The 20268-nt window shown below is 37.2% G+C and overlaps 1 protein-coding gene across 6 annotated transcripts in view; it reads right to left on the reverse strand.

The window, feature by feature from the left end:
- LOC123533706 (uncharacterized) overlaps positions 1-20268 on the reverse strand; it is a 363176-nt gene that overhangs the window by 266356 nt on the left and 76552 nt on the right. For all 6 annotated transcript variants that reach the window (XR_008366543.1, XM_053520291.1, XM_053520290.1 and 3 more), the window contains one exon: positions 5118-5159. The gene's annotated coding sequence lies outside the window, so the exon portion shown is untranslated. The remainder of the gene's footprint in view (positions 1-5117; positions 5160-20268) is intronic.

The following is a 20268-nucleotide window of genomic DNA, read 5'->3' on the forward strand; positions in this document are numbered from 1 at the left end:
AATGTGAACATTCTCACTAATTTTCATGAAGATCTCATGAAAAATATGGTCTCTAGAGAGGTCACAAGGTTTTTCTATTTTTATACCTACTGGCCTAGATTTTTAAGGCACGTGACCCAGTTTCAAACTTGACCTAGATATCATCAAGCTGAACATTCTGACCAATTTTTATGGAGATCCATTCACAAGTATGGCCTCTAGAGAGGGCACAAGGTTTTTCTATTTTTAGACCTACTGACCTAGTTTTTGACCGCACATGACTCTGCTTCGAACTTGACCTAGATAACATCAAGATGAACATTCACACCAACTTTCATACAGATCCCATGAAAAATATGGCCTCTAGAGAGGTCACAAGGTTTTTTTATTATTTGATCTGCTGACCCAGTTTTTTAAGGCACGTGACCCAGTTTCAAATTTGACCTAGATATCATCAAGGTGAACATTCTGACCAATTTTTATGGAGATCCATTCACAAGTATGGCCTCTACAGAGGTCACAAGGTTTTTCTATTTTTAGACCTACTAACCTAGTTTTTGACTGCACATGACCCTGTTTCGAACTTGACCTAGCTATCATCAAGATAAACATTCAGACCAACTTTAATACAGATCCCATGAAAAATATGGCCTCTAGAGAGGTCACAAGGTTTTTCTATTATTTGACCTACTGACCTAGTTTTTGATGGCACGTGACCCACTTTCGAACTTGACCTAGATATCATCAAGGTGAACATTCTGACCAATTTTCATGAAGATCTCATGAAATATATGGCCTCTAGAGAGGTCACAAGGTTTTTCTATTTTTAGACCTACTGACCTAGTTTTTGACCGCACGTGACCCAGTTTCAAACTTGACTTAGATATCATCAAGATGAACATTCAGACCAACTTTCATACAGATCCCATGAAAAATGTGGCCTTTAAAGAGGTCACAAGGTTTTTCTATTATTTGACCTACTGACCTAGTTTTTGATGGCACGTGACCCAGTTTCAAACCTGACCTAGATATCATCAAGATGAACGTTCTGACCAATTTTCATGAAGATCTTGTGAAATATATGGCCTCTAGAGAGGTCACAAGGTTTTTCTATTTTTAGACCTACTGACTTAGTTTTTGATGGCACGTGACCCAGTTTCGAACTTGACCTAGATATCATCAAGGTGAACATTCTGACCAATTTTCATGAAGATCTTGTGAAATATATGGCCTCTAGAGAGGTCACAAGGTTTTTCTATTTTTAGACCTACTGACCTAGTTTATGAAGGCACGTGACCCAGTTTCGAACTTGACCTAGATATCATCAAGATGAACATTCTGACCAACTTTCATAAAGATCCCATGAAAAATGTGACCTCTAGAGTGGTCACAAGCAAAAGTTAACGCACGCACGGACGGACGGACGCACAGACGGACAACGGACACCGCGCGATCACAAAAGCTCACCTTGTCACTTTGTGACAGGTGAGCTAACAAAAAATGAAGTCACATAACTATGCAGAATATTTATCTAAAAGAACATAACATGCACCATGCACAACTAGGGTTGGTACTGATCACTTGTGTTTCATTAAAGTTTCATTAAATTGTGTGCAAGGGTTCGGAAGATTAGGCCTGCATAAGATTGCATATATGCATATATGCAGACTGTATATATGTAGTATGTTAACAAGAAACAAAGTCCCATAACTCTGCAATTTTTGTTGTTGAAAGAACCTAACATGCCCCATGCACAACTACTGTTGTTACTGATCACTTGTGTGAAGTTTCATTAAATTGTGTCAAGGGGATGAGGAGAGATGGTGTGCACAAGATTGTGTCTACGGACAGACAGACAGACAAACTGAAACCAGTATACCCCGCCTTACAACTTTGTTGTTAGGGCTGTAACGAGTATCCGAGTACTCGGATATCCACGAGTTTGACCAAAAGTTCGAGTACGGATATTCGTCATTGTCAAGATCGTTGAATTGCGATCTTTTTCATTAATACATGCAATTTGTAAAATTCTATCAATAAAATTAAATTAAAGCCACATTAAACGTCTTCAATGAATTTTCTTGCACATCTAAGACGATTACTCGTTTTTAGATTCTAAACCGGATGTAAACAAATGTCTTAGGTAGAGTTAGCGTCAGTCCTATTTTAGAACTAAAATTAATACGGAATCTGTCAAAACAGCGAATAAACATTCATCATTTAAGTAATTAAATTCAATAAAAAGTTAGATACAAAATTTCTGTCCAACAAATAAAATTTTCTTATCAAAAAATGCGAAACTGTTACTAAATATTGTGATTATTAAAGACCGACGTCGTATCGTTCATCTGCAAGAATGGCCGGACATTACAGAAGTCCACCCGCGAAACCTGACTAATTAATGAGCAAAACATTAAACAAAGGTCAAAACTATTAAACTGAGCACTATGAGAACTGCAAAGCTTAGATTCCATAAAGAAAACAGTACAAAAATAACAGGCTTGCATTTTTGTATCACTATAAGTTGTTGCTGGGGATCCATGGTTTGATCTGTGAATCGTCAGCCCCGACTCGCGGATCGGATCGGATCGCCACTTGTCTGACGATTCACAGCCCTATTTGTTTTTGTGGGGTACAATGAAGACAAAACACGAACATTTATCAGGCTGGTGTGCACATGTGAGCCAGACTGTACGTAGTATACCATCCTCAGAATTCAATATGACTTACAGGCTAATTTTTGCTCATTTTAAATATACAGATTTTCCATGTATAAAATATATTTAAAAGATATAGTAAAACTAACATTTTTATAGGGTAAAAGTATTTTAAAATAAGGAAAAAACTGTTCTTTGAGGTGTTGATAACTACATACTGATAACTACTAGGTCTTTTTGATGCTGAAGTTCTGAGATAGGGGTCTGGGTGTTGTGCATGACAAGTTGTCTCACTAAGGGAAACATTTGTGCCAAGTAATATTAAAATCCCTTGAATGATGGTAGAGTTATGTTGTGGCCGTTAACACCATGTTATCCTTCTGACATCAAAACTGACCTTGACCTTTGAGCTACTGACCTGGAATCTGCACAAGGCACATCAACTTATGATGGAGAACAGTATTGCTAGGTAATATTAAGATCCCTCAATAGATAGTAATGGCCTGGACAGAAAAATACTTGGGGACCTTTGACCTCAAAGTGTGACCTTAACCTTTGAGCTAGGAATCTGGGTGTTATGCATAACATATTGTCACCTTATGGAGAACATCTGTGGAAAGTCATATTAAAATCACTTGATGGATGACATGAAAATGTGAAAAGACTGACTGAATGACAGACTAAAAAGTGCAATCCTACAATCACCAAAACCCAGTAGGGTACTCCTTATTCACAGAAACATTTTTTTCAACTTTACGTAACAGTGACCGTGACCCGTGTGGCCCAAGATACAATTCTAATCTTTTCTTTCCGATAATTCCAACATAACAAGTTTCAATATTTGCAATATGATATTATCTTTCCTAAAATTAGCATTACTGTTCTACTTTTCAGTAACAGAGACCTTAAACCACAGTAGACTAGAAAACATTCCATGTCAACTTGATAAACTCCAAGTTCAGTAACAGTATATAATCATTTACTGGGAGAATTCAGTTTGAAGTTGCCTGCCCACTAGTCTGGCTACCTACAAGATATTTTTAAAAAAAAAAAATATTTTTTTTTAATAATTTCTCTTATATATTCTGACCAATCATTATCTAGTGTTTTGAGAAGTAAAGGGACATAATTATACAAAATTTGAATAGCCTCAGGAGTTATCTCCTGTGAATAAAACACAGGGTCTGAACAAAAACTACCTGCCCATCTGCTGGAAGGCCATTCCCAATCTAACAACAAAAAGCTGGTTAAAATCCTGTAAAGTGAAGGGGACAAAGAACATATTGCATCTAGTGCTCTATTTATCATTTGTTTCTTTTCCTGCCTTTATAGGTTAATTACTAAGATAAAGTATCCAAAAATGTCCATGATAAACAAATAGATGTGTGTCCACAGAACACAGGTGCCCCAACTTCCTGTCACACTGTACATTGTTTCATGACTCTTGGTGAAATACTTTTTAAGACATATGCAACACAAACTTTAAAGCACTCTATGTGTATTTTTCATAAAGTCAATGGCCATAACTCTGGTCTGGCAGAGTGAAATCCCAAACAGAACACCCTGTGAACAACTTCACATGCTATATAATGAGCCTGTAATGTGTTATGACTAATTCAAGTACATCTTGAAATACATGCAACACAAACTGTATGCCCATTATGTATATTTTGATTTAATTAAGGACCATAACTCTGGTCTGACCAACACAAATCCCAAACAAAACTCCAGGTGCACAATTTCACATGCTGGACAATTCTCCTATTATGTTTCATACACTAGGTCAAATACATTTTAAGATATGTGAGACACAAACTTTTATGCTACTTCTGCATATTTTTACTAAGTTAAGGGCCAGAACTTCGGTCGATATGAATGAAATATCTAACAAAACCTTGGGTGCACAACACGACATGCTGAGTAATATTCCTGTAATGTTTCATAATCCCAGGTCAATTATTTTCTGAGATACATGTGACACGAACTTGTAGCCTTTTTTATGCATATTTTTGACTAAGTCAAAATTTGGCTATGTGAGATCCCAATTAAAATCTTCATATGCTTAATAACAATCCTGTGAAGTTTGATGACTCTGGGTCAAACACTTTTTACATATGCTTGACAATTTTGTTTTCTTGGATTGGGGAGGGGGCGGGGAACGACACACAAAATCCAATTTGGTATGGCCTTAACTTGTCTAGACATTGTTTCAGCAATAACTGTTTGAGAAATGCCACATCATGTCTAGAAATTAAAATAAATCGCCTGAATTACTGCTCCCACCTTATTACAAAGACAACTATTAGTTTGAAATTGTTTCATGTCTGTTATCTGCTAACTGTTTTACTTTGAAGTCCTTCTATTCAAGAAGAATGAATGTTTTTTGCAAACAAACAAATGAGCAGCTTGATAAATTTCTCGGAAAAGGTATGGAATTATTCTTGGAAATTGCCGATTTATAGTTGCATGAGCACAACTTACCAGTTACTGTATTTCTATTGGCTTCTTCTTTTATCAAGTGTACTGAAAAATAGAATTTCAATTATTAGTCAACAAAACTGTAACACTTTTACTTACAGTACAAGAAAATCATATGTAAATGAAGAGATATGTTAACCCTTACCCAGCTAAATTTCTATAATGAACTTGTCCATCTTTCAGTTTGGACAGTACCATTAACTGTAAAAAGGGGTGCATACCAAAAAGATACTGACTGAATGGTGAACAGCTTCCTTCAAATGGTTTCAGGGGAGATGCTGCTTCAAGTGTTGAACAAAGACAAACAAACAACAGACAGTGAGTGATCACAATAGCCCAGCATGAGCACTTCATGCTGACTTGAGCTAAAATTTATCAAAATCTAACCCGTTAGGAAAATATCCAAATTGCATTTGCTCATCCAATCTGACTAAAGTACTTGATCTTCTAAACGAAGATCTGAGACTGACCCATTCACATTCGTCTTCTGTATATTTTGGATTTCCAATATTGCTATTTTTATTTTTGCAAATCTGTTTTTATTTGAACCAATCAGACGACTTGTTAGAATGTCAAAGAGTAAGAAAAATGAGCAGTCAATCCAGGGCTTGAACCCGTGACCCCTTGCTTACAGAGCAAGTGGCCTACCGACTGAGCTAACCAGCTATCTGACACCTTACGCTACAAGAATTGTAAATATCAAAAATAAAGGCTAACTGATTTGCAAAATGTTGTAAGCTCTGATTGGCTAGCGAAAGGGTCGTCAGAACGAGGCTATCAATAGCTAGTTCTCAGATCCTAAGCATAGCGTAATAGGAGATGTACTTTAGTCAGATTGTTGCTTGTATGTTTTCCCACAATGATCATGAACTGTAAGTCAAAAAATATCCTGGTTCATAAAATCTGTGACAGAAGAATGAATATGCGCATGTACTTATAGTGTATTCAATTTGAACACATAGATCTATATATCTATAGAAATCTGGTCAAACCTGAAATCCATTCAACAGAACAAAGGACGAGCAGTGAAGCCTTACTAAAATTACAAGCACCAAGGCCAACATGTTCAATGCAGAAAACATAATTAGATCAACAAGTAGTACCTGATTCATTGTATAATTAAAAAAACCTTGCTTGCAATATGCTTGACTTAAGTAACTCAATAGAATGGAATTGATAGTTCAAACCTTATTATGTAGAATGCATACAGCACTGTAAGTCCTATACTTAAAGAAGCACCTCAGAATAACTGTATCTTTTGTATGTTCATGATAGTAATTATAGATCAAAAATGAGAAATGAAAATATCTAGTTTCAAGTTGACAGTGACATTATATTAGGCCAAGAAAATGTGTTTAATGTGTAATCATTTTATTTAATGAATATAGCAGTATGCACAGTGTCTGATGCATTAAGCCAAGTTTAGCCGACATTTTGTTTCTGCAGGGTAAGATAAAATGTTTATCTATGTTTTTAAAACTATACTGAAAAGAGATTGATTCATTATGTCCGCAGATGAAGTTGTGAAAACATATTAATTTAGGGAGGTCCCGAATTGTCCACCTGTCATCTGGTATACCAGTGTTATCAGAATGATTTTCATGTGGGTGGAAAATGTACGTCACTAGGTTGTGGTGGGTCTTTAAACTGGTTTTGGAATAACTTTTCCAGCTAATTTTGATTTCAAAACACATTTTTTATTCAATGACAAACCAATTTAACATAATATACTGAGTCACTATTTTCTGGGTTTCTTTTTAAATTTCTACTAAAGGAGCCGATCAATCTATACAGTTTTCAGTGACAACAATCACCTGTCTAATCTCCTGAGGAAGGCCAACCAGGGAAAAAACATTGGCAATGCTGCACAAAACAAAGACCAGTTAACCTGGCCCCTGAATTTCATGGAAAAAACTTAAATAATTCTTTAGCTAAGTCTGTTATTTCAAATGCTTGTTTTTGCCCTTCATGTGTCTTCAATGTTGACTTTTTCATCTATATCCGGCCCCAATTTCATGAAAAAAAAATTATATAATAAGTAATTGGTTTATAACAAAGTCTGTTATTTCAAATGCTTGTTTTTGCCCTTCATGTCACGGCATTCAATGTTGACTTTTTCATCTATATCTGGCCCCAATTTCACGAAAAAACTTAAGTAATTGTTTAGCTAAGTCTGTTTTTTTTCAAAAGCTTGTTTTTTTCTAGTCAGCGTTCAGACCCTGTGTTTTGTTCACAGGGGATAACTCCTGAGGCTATTCAAATTTTGTATAATTATGTCCCTTTCCTTCTCAAACAGAGCAAAGACTGATGAAGTCAGAGTATTTAAGGCTAAATAAGAGAAATCTTTATAAAACACTTCGAACTATTTTTATCGGCATATTTTCGTGCACAAAAAAACATATTTTCTCATGTGAAATAACGCATTCTTTAACCTTATTGTATTTATGTAATTATGAATGAAAATATCAATGGACTGTAGAACAATGTTCAGAAAACAGTTTATGTCAATAACAAATATCTGTCGATTAGCCTGAAAACGGGTAAAAGCCTTTATGCTTCTCGGACGGCGGATTCATCTGTCTTTCAGTGAAAACTGTCAGTATGATATTCTTGTAAGCTCCGAAATGCTGTAGTTATAGGTCTCAACCACTTCACGGTTTCAACCTTAAAATGGAAGAGGTGAAGTGAAAGATTATTGTAGTATGAGTAGTACTACCATGTTACAGCAGTGTGATTTTTTAAAGCAAATGTAAGAAGAGAAATCTCTCTTAAAATTAGATGATAAATGACTCGTACATTTTTCTTCAGTTTCTATCAGTTTTATCATATTCTTTAACCCTTACCATGCCGGACATGACTGGTTCTGCTTTCGCTACCAGTGCAGGTATAGGTCATGATCAACCTGCACATCCATGCAGTCTGATCATAATCTGCACTGTTCACTATTCAGTCAGTATCTTTTTTGGTATGCACCCCTTTTAACAGTTAATGGTAATGTCCAAATTGGAAGATGGACAAGTTCATTACAGAAATATAGCAAGGTAAGGGTTAAAATAAGGTTCTGAAATGGGTCTACCCAGACGAAATGTTGACCATGGTCACCACAGGTTTTGATGGTTGACCATAAACTAACGTGGTCAACCATCAAACACCATGGTGAAAACATGGACATGACCATGGTCAACCATGGTGAGATAAGATTGGCCATGGTCAACCATGGTCAGAAAAGACGATCAGTAGTTTGACCATGTTTTTTTTTTAACCATGGTTGACCATGGACTACCATGGTCATGTTAGTGATTTTCACACCTGTCAAGTTTTACAATGCATCAAAGACGCCTGACTGCATTTTGGCTCCAAAGGTTTTCCTAGTTATAGAATACTTTTCCTGCATTTATAGACCGATTCAAAGGTAAACTTTCATAGTCTGATTATAATTTGTTGTCATCTTTTATGACAAATAAATGACTTGACTTGCAAAAATAGATATAGACTGCAATTGTCATGTATTTTCATAACCCTTTGAAATTCATATTTATGCAGTTTTTGATAGTCAATAATCACCACGGTCGTGGACCTTGGTCAACCATGGTTGTCTGTGGTCCATAACCATGGTTGACCATGGTCTGATACCTTGTTCTATGACCATGGTGCCAATTACCACAGCCATGGCCAACAATGGTTCCATGACCATGAACTACCATGGTACACATACAGTCGATTACCATGGTCGACCATGGTTAAAAATCCTGGCTGACCATGGTCTGATACCATGTTCTATGGCCGTGGTGCCAATTACAGCACATGGTCAACCATGGTTAACCATTGCCCCATGACCATGAACTACCATGGTAAACCATTAACTACCATGGTAATAAACCATTAATTTTAACTGGGTAGCTTGGTGTGACAGCTCCTTGAAAATTGTCAATTTTATATAAAATATATACAAAATATTATATAGACATGTGTGACCATTTTAATAATTACTTGTTTGTGGAAGTATGGTTAAATATAGGATAATAGGTTAATTATATTAAATGTCCCAAAGGTTAGATGCACTAGGTTAAAAAATCATATTAAATGATCATTTGGGAGAAATAATAAGATATAGAAAAGCTCAACACTAAATAACAATAACATAAGCAATAGCAGGATTTTAAAACAAGAGATCACAGAGTGATCTTGGCGCCCACCAATGTACCATTTTTGAGTGTTCCAAATTTCAAGACTTACTGACCTTAAGATCTTATGGTGATACAAGTTGTGTGCAAGTTTGGTTAAAATAAAACCATAAATGAAGCTGCTATTGTGCAGACAAGGTCAAAATAGCTAATTCTGCCATTTTCAGGGGCCATAACTCTGGAACCCATAATGGAATCTGGCCAGTTCATGAAAGGAACCAAGATCTCGTGGTGATACAAGTTGTGTGCCAGTTTGGTAAAAATCAAATCAAAAATAAAGCTGCTATTGTGCAGACAAGGTCAAAATAGCTAATTTTGGCCCTTTCAGGGGCCATAACTCTGGAACCCATAATGGGATCTGACCAGTTCAAGAAAGGAACCGTGATCTTATGTTGATACAAGTTGTGTGCAAGTTTGGTTAAAATAAAATCATAAATGAAACCACTATCGTGCAGACAAGAAATTGTTGACGCACGCACGGACGGATGCATGGATGACGACGGACGACGGACGAAAGGTGATCACAAAAGCTCACCTTGTCACTATGTGACAGATGAGCTAAAAACTGATAAAGCGGTTCATGAAAAGAAGTTTTCTAAGAGTTTTTCTAATTGAACTCCAAAGGCAAAAATGCATTATCTTCAGTGCAAGTTCATTCATTTTTTGTGTTAAAATGGCCCAACTATACTAAAGGAACCAGCATGGGAGCCATCTGGTCTAGTCGCATAATGGCATACAGGTTATTGGACACAAAGATTTCACTTATTAGAGCCACAGAGGTCTAAATCAAAGATGGTTTTTGTTTAGATTTCATTGTGGAAGTATTTCTTCACATTTCCATAAAAAAAATGAGAGGGGTGAAGTGAAAGACAATTGTAATATGAGTGCAGTGTGATTTTGATGTGATTTTACAGTAAGCAAATGTGAGTAGAGAAATCTCTCTTGGAAGGTAAATGACCTCCACTTATTTCTTTTTGACTTGGAGCTATGGCTCCAAGCCTGTGTATTGTTTTTGTTTTTTTTGGTACCCAAGTGTGTGTTAGTATGATACGAAAAGCCGGGAAGCTGCCGCAAACCGAGATCAATATGTTACGAATTCAGTGATTGGTTGCAGGAACAAGTGACCTGTGACGTAAGCTGCGCAATGCGGAAATATTGGAAGTTTTCCGATGCAGTTGCTCTTTTGTTTGTCTATTATTAAAATGGGGGTGTACAGCAATATGAATATATTAAATATACTAAAAAATATGATAAATTGACAACTTCTCAATTTTGATGTTTACATTATTCATGACTGAGTTTACGTTTATCCATTGTAGTAATTGTAAAAAGATTTAACGGGCAGTTGTGAAATTTGTTAGAGAACACCCCCCTGAAAGGATGTAACCTGCCAAAAGGTGTCTCAAAAGACATTTTGCCCTCAATTTTTGACAGGACTATTATGGTTGGTTCTATTATTGTTGTAGGGGTGTTATTAAAACAAGTTAAGGAAGTAGCTCTGCAAGGTATATTAAACCATTTTTTTTTTTCACAATACCACTGTATTTTGTGTATCAGTGTTTATATTTCTGTGTTCGGGCCTAGTAAAGGAAATTGGTTTCCTTCCAATAACTAGAAAGAACGCTTTGCGCTAGAGTCTTAAAATTTTATATGGAGGTTGGACACCTGAGTAGTTCAAAACCCAAAATGCCAAGAATTGTTCAATACCCTTGCCTCTAAAGTTAAGACTGGCATTCCCATGAGAACAGAAGTAGAAAATCGCAATCATGTTTTGCATAGAATCTTATGTAATGACCCCTACCCCCACTTGTCCAGTTATGTAGACTAGACCAAAACCAGCCAAGCCTTTCCTTTTTAAAAGGAAACTTTATTATCATATTAATTCTTTAATTTGTTCTCTGAAATGGGTCTAGCTTTGTATATTGTACAGACATGTGTGACCATACTAATAAAGTAATTAAAATGGTCAAAATGTAGGATATATATATTAAATTAATCATATAAAATGTCGGTTAGAATGTACTAGGTTAAACAAGAGGGCCATGAAGGCCCTGTATCGCTCACCTGACCTATTGACCTAAAGATCATCAAGATCAACATTCTGACCAAGTTTCATTAAGATATGGTCATAAATGTAGCCTCTTAAGTGTTAACTAGCTTTTCCTCTGATTTGACCCGGTGACCTAGTTTTGCCCCCACATGACCCAGATTCAAACTTGACCTAAAGATCATCAAGATTAACATTCTGATTAAGTCATAAATGTGGCCTCTAGAGTGTTAACAAGCTTTTCCTTTGATTTGACCTAGTGACCTAGTTTTTAAACACACCCGACCCAGATTTAAACTTGACCTATAGATCATCAAGATTAACATTCTGACCAAGTTTCATTAAGATATGGTCATAAATGTGGCCTCTAGAGTGTAAACTAGCTTTTCCTTTGATTTGACCTAGTGACCTAGTTTTTGATCCTACATGACCCAGATTTTAAATGGACCTTGAGATCATCAAGATAAACATTCTGACCAATTTTTCATGAAGATAAGAGTCATAAATGTGACATCTAAAATGTTAACAAGCTTTTCCTTTGATTTGACCTGGTGACCTAGTTTTTGACCCCAGATGACCCAATATCAAACTTGTCCAAGATTTTATATAGGATAACATTCTGACCAAGTTAGTTTTTGACCCCAGATGACCCAATATCGAACTCATCCAAGATTTTTTTCAGGGTAACATTCTGACCAAGTTTCATTAAATTTGGGCCAAATTGTGACCTCTAGAGTGTTAACAAGCTTTTCCTTTGATTTGACCTGGTGACCTAGTTTTGACCCCAGATGACCCAAAATTGAACTCGTCCAAGATTTTATTGAGAGTAACATCATTAAGATTGGGCCAAAATTGTGACTTCTAGAGTGTTAATAAGCTTTTCCTTTGATTTGACCTCTAGACTTAGTTGACCCCAGATGACCCAATATCGAACTCGTCCAAGATTTTATTGAGGGTAACATTCTGACCAAGTTTCATTAAGATTGGGCCAAAATTGTGTCCTCTAATAGTGTTAACAAGCTTTTCCTTTGATCTGACCTGGTGACCTAGTTTTTAAACCCAGATGAGCCAATATCGAACTCGTCCAAGATTTTATTCAGGGTAACATTCTGACCAAGTTTCATTAAGATAGGGCCAATATTGTGACCTCTAGAGTGTTAACAGTCAAATTGTTGACAATGGACAATGGATGGACAGACAACGATGGATAATGGACACAGGGCTTCACAAAAGCTCACCTTTGAGCGCTTTGTGCTCAGGTGAGCTAAAAAATATGCCTTATTTTCAGTTTATTAAATATGAGGGTCATGATGACCCTGGATCGCTGACCTGAGTAATATGAGCTACATGTTTCAAATGTCAAACTGATGATTTTTAGAAATTTTTTGGAACATTTTCCGATGTACAATCAAGTAACCCATGGGGCGGGGCCAATTTTACCCCCGGGGTCATGATTTGAACAAAGTTTGTAGAAGTCTACTAGGCAATGTAACATATCAAATATCTAAGATCTAGGCCTTCTGGTTTATTTTTAGCAAATTTATGAAGATTTCCCTATGTACAATCAAGTAACCCCTGGGCCTGGGTCAATTTGACCCCAGGGGTCATGATTTGAACAAATTTTGTAGAAGTCTACTAGGAAATGCTACTTGTCAAATATCTAAGATCTAGGCCTTCTGGTTTATTTTTAGAAAATTTTTGAAGATTTTCCTATGTAAAATCAAGTGACCCATGGGGCAGGGCCATGATTTGAATAAATTTTGTAGAGGTCCACTAGACAATGCTACATGTCAAATATCTAAGCTCTAGGCCTTCTGGTTTATTTTTAGAAAGTTTATGAAGATTTTCCTATGTAAAATCAAGTGACCCCTGGGGTGGTGTCAATTTTGATCACGGGGTCATGATTTGAACAACTTTAGTAGAGGTCCACTAGGCAATGCTACATGTCAAATATCTAAGCTCTAGGGCTTCTGGTTTTTGAGTAGAAGATTTTTTAAGATTTTCCTATGTAAAATCAAGTGACCCCTGGGGCGGGGTAAATTTTTACCCCGGGGTCATGATTTGAACAAACTTGCTAGAGGTCCACTAGGCAATGCTTACAGGGGCGGCAAATTCAATTGTCCGTATTGCCAAGGTTGTCCCAAAGCTTGTACAGACAAGTGAAATTTGACCAGAATTTACTATATAACTATCATAAAGTAAACAAGAGGACCATGATGGTCCTGAATCGCTCACCTCTTCCCACATGACCCAGTTTTGAGTATGACATTGTTTTTTCTATTTTTAGACCTAATGACCCTGTTTCGAACTTGACCTAGATATCATCAAGATGAACATTCTGACCAATTTTCATGAAGATTCATTGAAAAATATGGCCTCTAGAGAGGTCACAAGGTTTTTCTATTTTTAGACCTACTGACCAAGTTTTAGATAGCACGTGACCCAGTTTCAAACTTGACCTAGATATCATCAAGATGAACATTCAGACCAACTTTCATACAGATCCCATAAAATATATGGCCTCTAGAGAGGTCACAAGGTTTTTCTATTATTTGACCTACTGACCTAGTTTTTGATAGCACTTGACCCAGTTTCGAACTTGACCTAGATATCATCAAGGTGAACATTCAGACCAACTTTCATGAAGATCCATTGAAAAATATGGCCTCTAGAGAGGTCACAAGGTTTTTTATTTTTAGACCTACTGACCTAGTTTTTGACTGCAGTTGATCCAGTTTTGAACTTGACCTAGATATCATCAAGATGAACATTCTGACCAACTTTCATAAAGATCCTATGAAAAATGTGACCTCTAGAGTGGTCACAAGCAAAAGTTTACGCACGGACGGACGCACGCACGCACGGACTGATGACGGACGACAGACGCTGCGCGATCACAAAAGCTCACACTGTCACTTTGTGACATGTGAGCTTAAAAGTGCATCAAAACTTTAACCCGAAATTCTAAGTAACAAGAGGACCATGATGGTCCTGAATCGCTCACCTGCCCCCACATGAACTGAGTATGATGTCGTTTTTTCTATTATTTGACACAGTGACCTAGTTTTTGAGCTCATGTGACCTACTTCTGAACTTGACCTAGATATCACCATGATAAAAATTCTGACCAATTTTCATGAAGATCCATTGAAAAATATGGCCTCTAGAGAGGTCACAAGGTTTTTTTTATTATCTGACATAATAACCTAGTTTTTGAAGGCATGTGACCCAGTTTTGTATATGACCTAGATATCATCAAGGTGAACATTCTCACCAATTTTCATATAGACCTCATGAAAAATATGGCCTCCAGAGAGGTCACAAGGTTTTTCTATTTTTAGACGTACTGACCTAGTTTTGACCGCATGTAACCCAGTTTCAAACTTGACCTAGACATCATCAAGATGAACATTCAGACCAACTTTCATACAGATCCCATGAAAACTATGGCCTCTAGAGTGGTCACAAGGTTTTTTCTATTATTTGACCTACTGAGCTAATTTTTGTCCGCATATGACCCAGTTTCAAACCTGACCTAGATATCATCAAGATGAACATTCTGACCAATTTTCATGCAGATCCCATGAAAAATATGGCCTCTACAGAGGTCACAGGGTTTTTCTATTATTTGACTTACTGACCTAGTTTTTGACTGCACGTGACCCAGTTTCAAACTTGACCTACATATCATGAAGATGAACATTCTGATAAATTTTCATGCAGATCCAATGAAAAATACGGCCTCTACAGAGGTCACAAGGTTTTTCTATTATTTGACCTACTGACCTAGTTTTGGACCGGACGTGACCCAGTTCAAACTTGGCCTAGATATCATCAAGATGAACATTCTGACCAATTTTCATGCAGATCCCATGAAAAATATGACCTCCAGAGAGGTCACAAGGATTTTCTATTATTTGACCTACTGACCTTGTTTTTGAAGGCACATGACCCAGTTTCAAACTTGACATAGATATCATCAAGATGAACATTCTGACCAATTTTTATGAAGATCCCATGAAAAATATGGCCTCTAGGGAGGTCACAAGGTTTTTCTATTATTTGACCTACTGACTTAGTTTTGGACCGGACGTGACCCAGTTTCAAACCTGACCTAGATTTCATCAAGATGAACATTTTGACCAATTTTCATGCAGATCCCATGAAAAATATGACCACCAGAGAGGTCACAAGGATTTTCTATTTTAGACGTACTGACCTAGTTTTGGACCGCACTTGACCCAATTTGAACTTGAGCTAGAAATCATCAAGATAAACATTCTGACCAATTTTCATGCAGATCCCATGAAAAATATGGCCTCTTCAGAGGTCACAAGGTTTTTCTATTATTTGACCTACTGACCTAGTTTTGGATCGGACGTGACCCAGTTTCAAACCTGACCTAAATATCATCAAGATGAACATTCTGACCAATTTTCATGCAGATCCCATGAAAAATATGACCTCTAGAGAGGTCACAAGGATTTTCTATTATTTGACCCACTGACCTAGTTTTTGACTGCAGTTGACCCGGTTTCTAACTTGACCTAGATATCATCAAGATGAACATTCTGGTCAATTTTCATACAGATCCAATGAAAAATACGGCCTCTACAGAGGTCACAAGGTTTTTCTATTATTTGACCTACTGTGACTTTGTGACAGGTGAGCTAAAAAGGGGGAATAATTCATGAAACATTGGTGCTAGAGTTATGCACCATGTGTCATAGGATGTGGGCGATCATGTTGAACAACTAATTCAAGTATGAATCAAATACATTCAGTAATAACAGAGGTAGAGTGAAAGTGCATCAAAACTTTAACCTTAAATTCTAAGTAAAAAAGGGAAACTAGAAGATGCTTTTGCAAAAAAGCGCATGTCTCCCCCAATGCAAAGTGGTATAGGCAAGAAGTCAGTAGGGGTCAGGAGCGAAAGTCAAAGAGACACTGATGGTTGGCTGCAATAGGGATCATCTACTTGGCATGTCCAGTCATCCCGCTAAGTTTCAACGCTCTTGGCCTAGTGGTTCTCAAGTCACTGTTCAGGCTCTTGTGACCTTGACCTTTGATCAAGTGACCCCAAAATAAATAGGGGTCATCTACTCTGCATGTCCAATCATCCTAGTAAGTTTCAACATTCTAGGTCAAGTGGTTCTCAAGTTATATTCCGGCAATGATTTCACATGACCAGGCCCCTGTGACCTTGACCTTTAATAGACAGACCAAAAAATCAATAGGGGTCATCTACTCTGCATGTTCAATTATCCTATGAAGTTTCAACATTCTGGATCAAGAGGTTCTCAAGTTACTGATCGGAAATGGTTATCAATGTTCAGGCCCCTGTGACCTTGACCTTTAACGGAGTGACCCCAAAATCGATAGGGGTCATCTACTCTGCATGAGCAATCATCCTATGAAGTTTCAACATTCTGGGTTGAGTGGTTCTGAAGTTACTGACCAGAAATTGTTTTCCATTTTCAGGCCCCTGTGACCTTGACCTTTAACAGAGTGACCCCAAAATTAATTGGGGTCATTTACTCTGCATGTCCAATTATCCTATAAAGTTTTAACATTCTGGGTCAAGAGGTTCTCAAGTTATTGATTGGAAACGGTTTTCCATGTTCAGGCCCCTGTGACCTTGACCTTTGACAGAGTGAACCCAAAATCGACAGGAGTTATCTACTCTGCATGACCAATCATCCTATTAAGTTTCAACATTCTGGGTCAAGTTGTTCTCAAGTTACTGCCCGAAAATGTTTTTCAATGATCAGGCCCCTGTGACCTTGACCTTTAACAGAATGACCCCAAAATCGATAGGGGTCATCTACTTTGCATGTACAATCATCCTATGAAGTTTCAACATTCTGGATCAAATGGTACTCAAGTTATTGATTGGAAATGGTTTTTAATGTTCAGGCCCCTGTGACCTTGACCTTTAACAGAGTGACCCCAAAAACAATAGGGGTCATCTACTCTACATGATCAATCATCCTATGAAGTTTCAACATTCTGGGTAAGTTGTTCTCTAGTTATTGATCGGAAATGGTTTTCAATGTTCAGGCCCCTGTGACCTTGACCTTTGACGGAGTAACCCCAAAAACAATAGGGGTCATCTACTCTTCATGAACAATCATCCTATGAAGTTTCAACATTCTGGGTCAAGTGGTTCTCTAGTTATTGATCGGAAATGGTTTTCAATGTTCAGGCCCCAGTGACCTTGACCTTTGACAGAGTGACCCCAAAATCAATAGGGTTCATCTACTCTTCATGACCAATCATCCTATGAAGTTTCAACAATCTGGGTCAAGTGGTTCTCTAGTTATTGATCGGAAATGGTTTTCAATGTTCAGGCCCCTGTGACCTTGACCTTTGACGGAGTGACCCCAAAAACAATAGGGGTTGTCTACTCCAGCAGCCCTACAACCCTATGAAGTTTGAAGGTTCTAGGTCAAATGGTTCTCCAGTTATTGCTCGGAAATGAAGTGTGATGTACGGACAGACAGGGCAAAGCAATATGTCTCCCCCAGAGACATAATAATTCATTAAGAATTTGTGCCAGAATTATGCACCTTGTGTCATATAATGTGGGTGATGATGCTGAACTATTATTTTAAGTTTGAATCAAATCCATTCAGTAATAACAGAGATAGGTCGAAAGTGCATCAAAACTTTAACCTGAAAATCTAAGTGAAAAGGGGGGATAAATCATGAAATATTGGTGCAAGAGTTATGACCCTGATGTCAGATGATGTGGGTGATGATGTGGAATAACTATTTTAAGTTTGAATCAATTCCATCAAGTAATTACTGAGATATGATAAAAAAAGAGAAAGTGTAAAAAAAACTTTAACCAAGGAGGGGACGCGGAAAGACGCCAATGCTGACGCCGGGTCGAGTATAATAGCTCTCCTTATACTTTGTATAGTCGAGCTAAAAATGGGTTAGTGCACTTTCCCATTCATGACCATTGTTCTTATAGTATACCTAGGGGTAGGTACGTAAAACATGTACAGAAGCATTTTCTTTCTGGTCTGGTGCCAGTGGTCAGAATGTGAAGTAAAACATGTTGTCAGGTTGTAATAGACTACTTAAGTGTAATTTTCAGAAAATGTCTCAACACCCTGATCCAAGTATCAGATTATTCCCACTATTTATCAGGCCTAACTGGATAAACTCCATAATGAGAAACATGATATGTGATTAACATCTAATTGTTTAACCCATTGACAGGTCCTTAAAGTATAGCAAAGCCATGGGGCCCGCACAGTATACCTTTGAAGCCCTTTTGTCCTTTAACTCCATCTATACTACCTCCATGCCTGAATGGAGCTATTTCCCTGCTTGTATGTCATGTGGACTGGCCACCCTGGTAATGTATAAATCCATCACCAGGCAGGCCAAAATCACTTACATCATAATGCAACTTCAAACACAAAATAAATGTATTTTAAAAGTATATAAGCTATAAAACAATTATCAGAAAAAAGATCTCGGTACACATTTTTTGCAGTCACAGTTCAATAGATTTTTTATTATAAATATGAAATGAAGTCCGTCAAGCAGACAAAGTTTACATTATCTGCAAGACTTATACCGTGTTCACACTAGCAGATCTGTTTTATTTTTATCAGGCACTAATTGGCTATAATTGGTATTTGACATTTAAAACCTATCAAAATATACAGTGAAACACCGCTCGCTCGAGGTCGCAAGGGGATGAGCAAAATGCTCGAGTTATCCATGGTTTCGAGCGACCCAAACATTGACCAACATACAAAGAAAAATTGAAGTTTTATTGTATCAACTGTCATCGGGACCATTTGCAGAGGAAACGGTGATGCATAATAATAACAAACCCGTGACATTTAAAAAAAACGTATCACAAACGTTATCTATGATATAATAGTAATAAAATACTTGCTTTCATCTTAAGCAAATAGTAATTGATCAGTATTTGATCAATAAAACTTTTCTTTAACCTTTCATCAATAATTAATCTCATTATCAGATCAAATATAACGACAAACAAACATTTAAGATAGTCGGGGAATAGACAACGCAATTTTCACAGCGTGCGAAAATTTTTAAATAACCGATCCATTCTGATCGCCGAAGCTGCGAAATATTTTGACACCTCTGCTCGAGTTAGCCAGAAGCAAAAAAGAGTAAATCAATCCACAGGGACCAGGTGTCATGCTCGAGCGATCGAATTATCGATGCTCGACCCAGCCATGGTAATTTCACATAAACAAGAGGACCATGATGGTCCTGAATCGCTCACCTATCCCCATATGACCCAGTGTTGAACTGAGTATGACATCGTTATTTCTATTATTTGACATAGTGACCTAGTTTTTGAGCACATGTGACCTAGATATCATCAAGATGAAAAATTCTGACCAATTTTCATGAAGATCCATTGAAAAATATGACCTCTAGGGAGGTCACAAGGTTTTTCTATTATTTGACCTAATGACCTAGTTTTTGAAGGCAAGTGACCTACTTTTGAACTTGACCTAGATATCATCAAGATGAACATTCTCACCAATTTTCATGAAATATCTCATGAAAAATATGGCCTCTAGAGAGGTCACAAGGTTTTTCTATTTTTCGACCTACTGACCTAGTTTTTGACCGCACATGACCCAGTTACGAACTTGACCTAGATATCATCAAGCTGAACACTCTCACCAATTTTCATGAAGATCCATTGAGAAATATGGCCTCTAGAGACGTCACAAGGTTTTTCTATTTTTAGACCTACTGACCTAGTTTTTGACCGCACCTGACCCAGTTTCGAATCTGACCTAGATATCATCAAGATGAACATTCTGATCAATTTTCATGAAGATCTCTTGAAAAATATGGCCTCTAGAGAGGTCACAGGGTTTTTCTATTTTTAGATCTACTGACCTAGTTATTG

This window comes from Mercenaria mercenaria, chromosome 12, assembly GCF_021730395.1.
Source record: "Mercenaria mercenaria strain notata chromosome 12, MADL_Memer_1, whole genome shotgun sequence".
NCBI classification, from domain to species: Eukaryota; Metazoa; Mollusca; class Bivalvia; order Venerida; family Veneridae; genus Mercenaria; species Mercenaria mercenaria.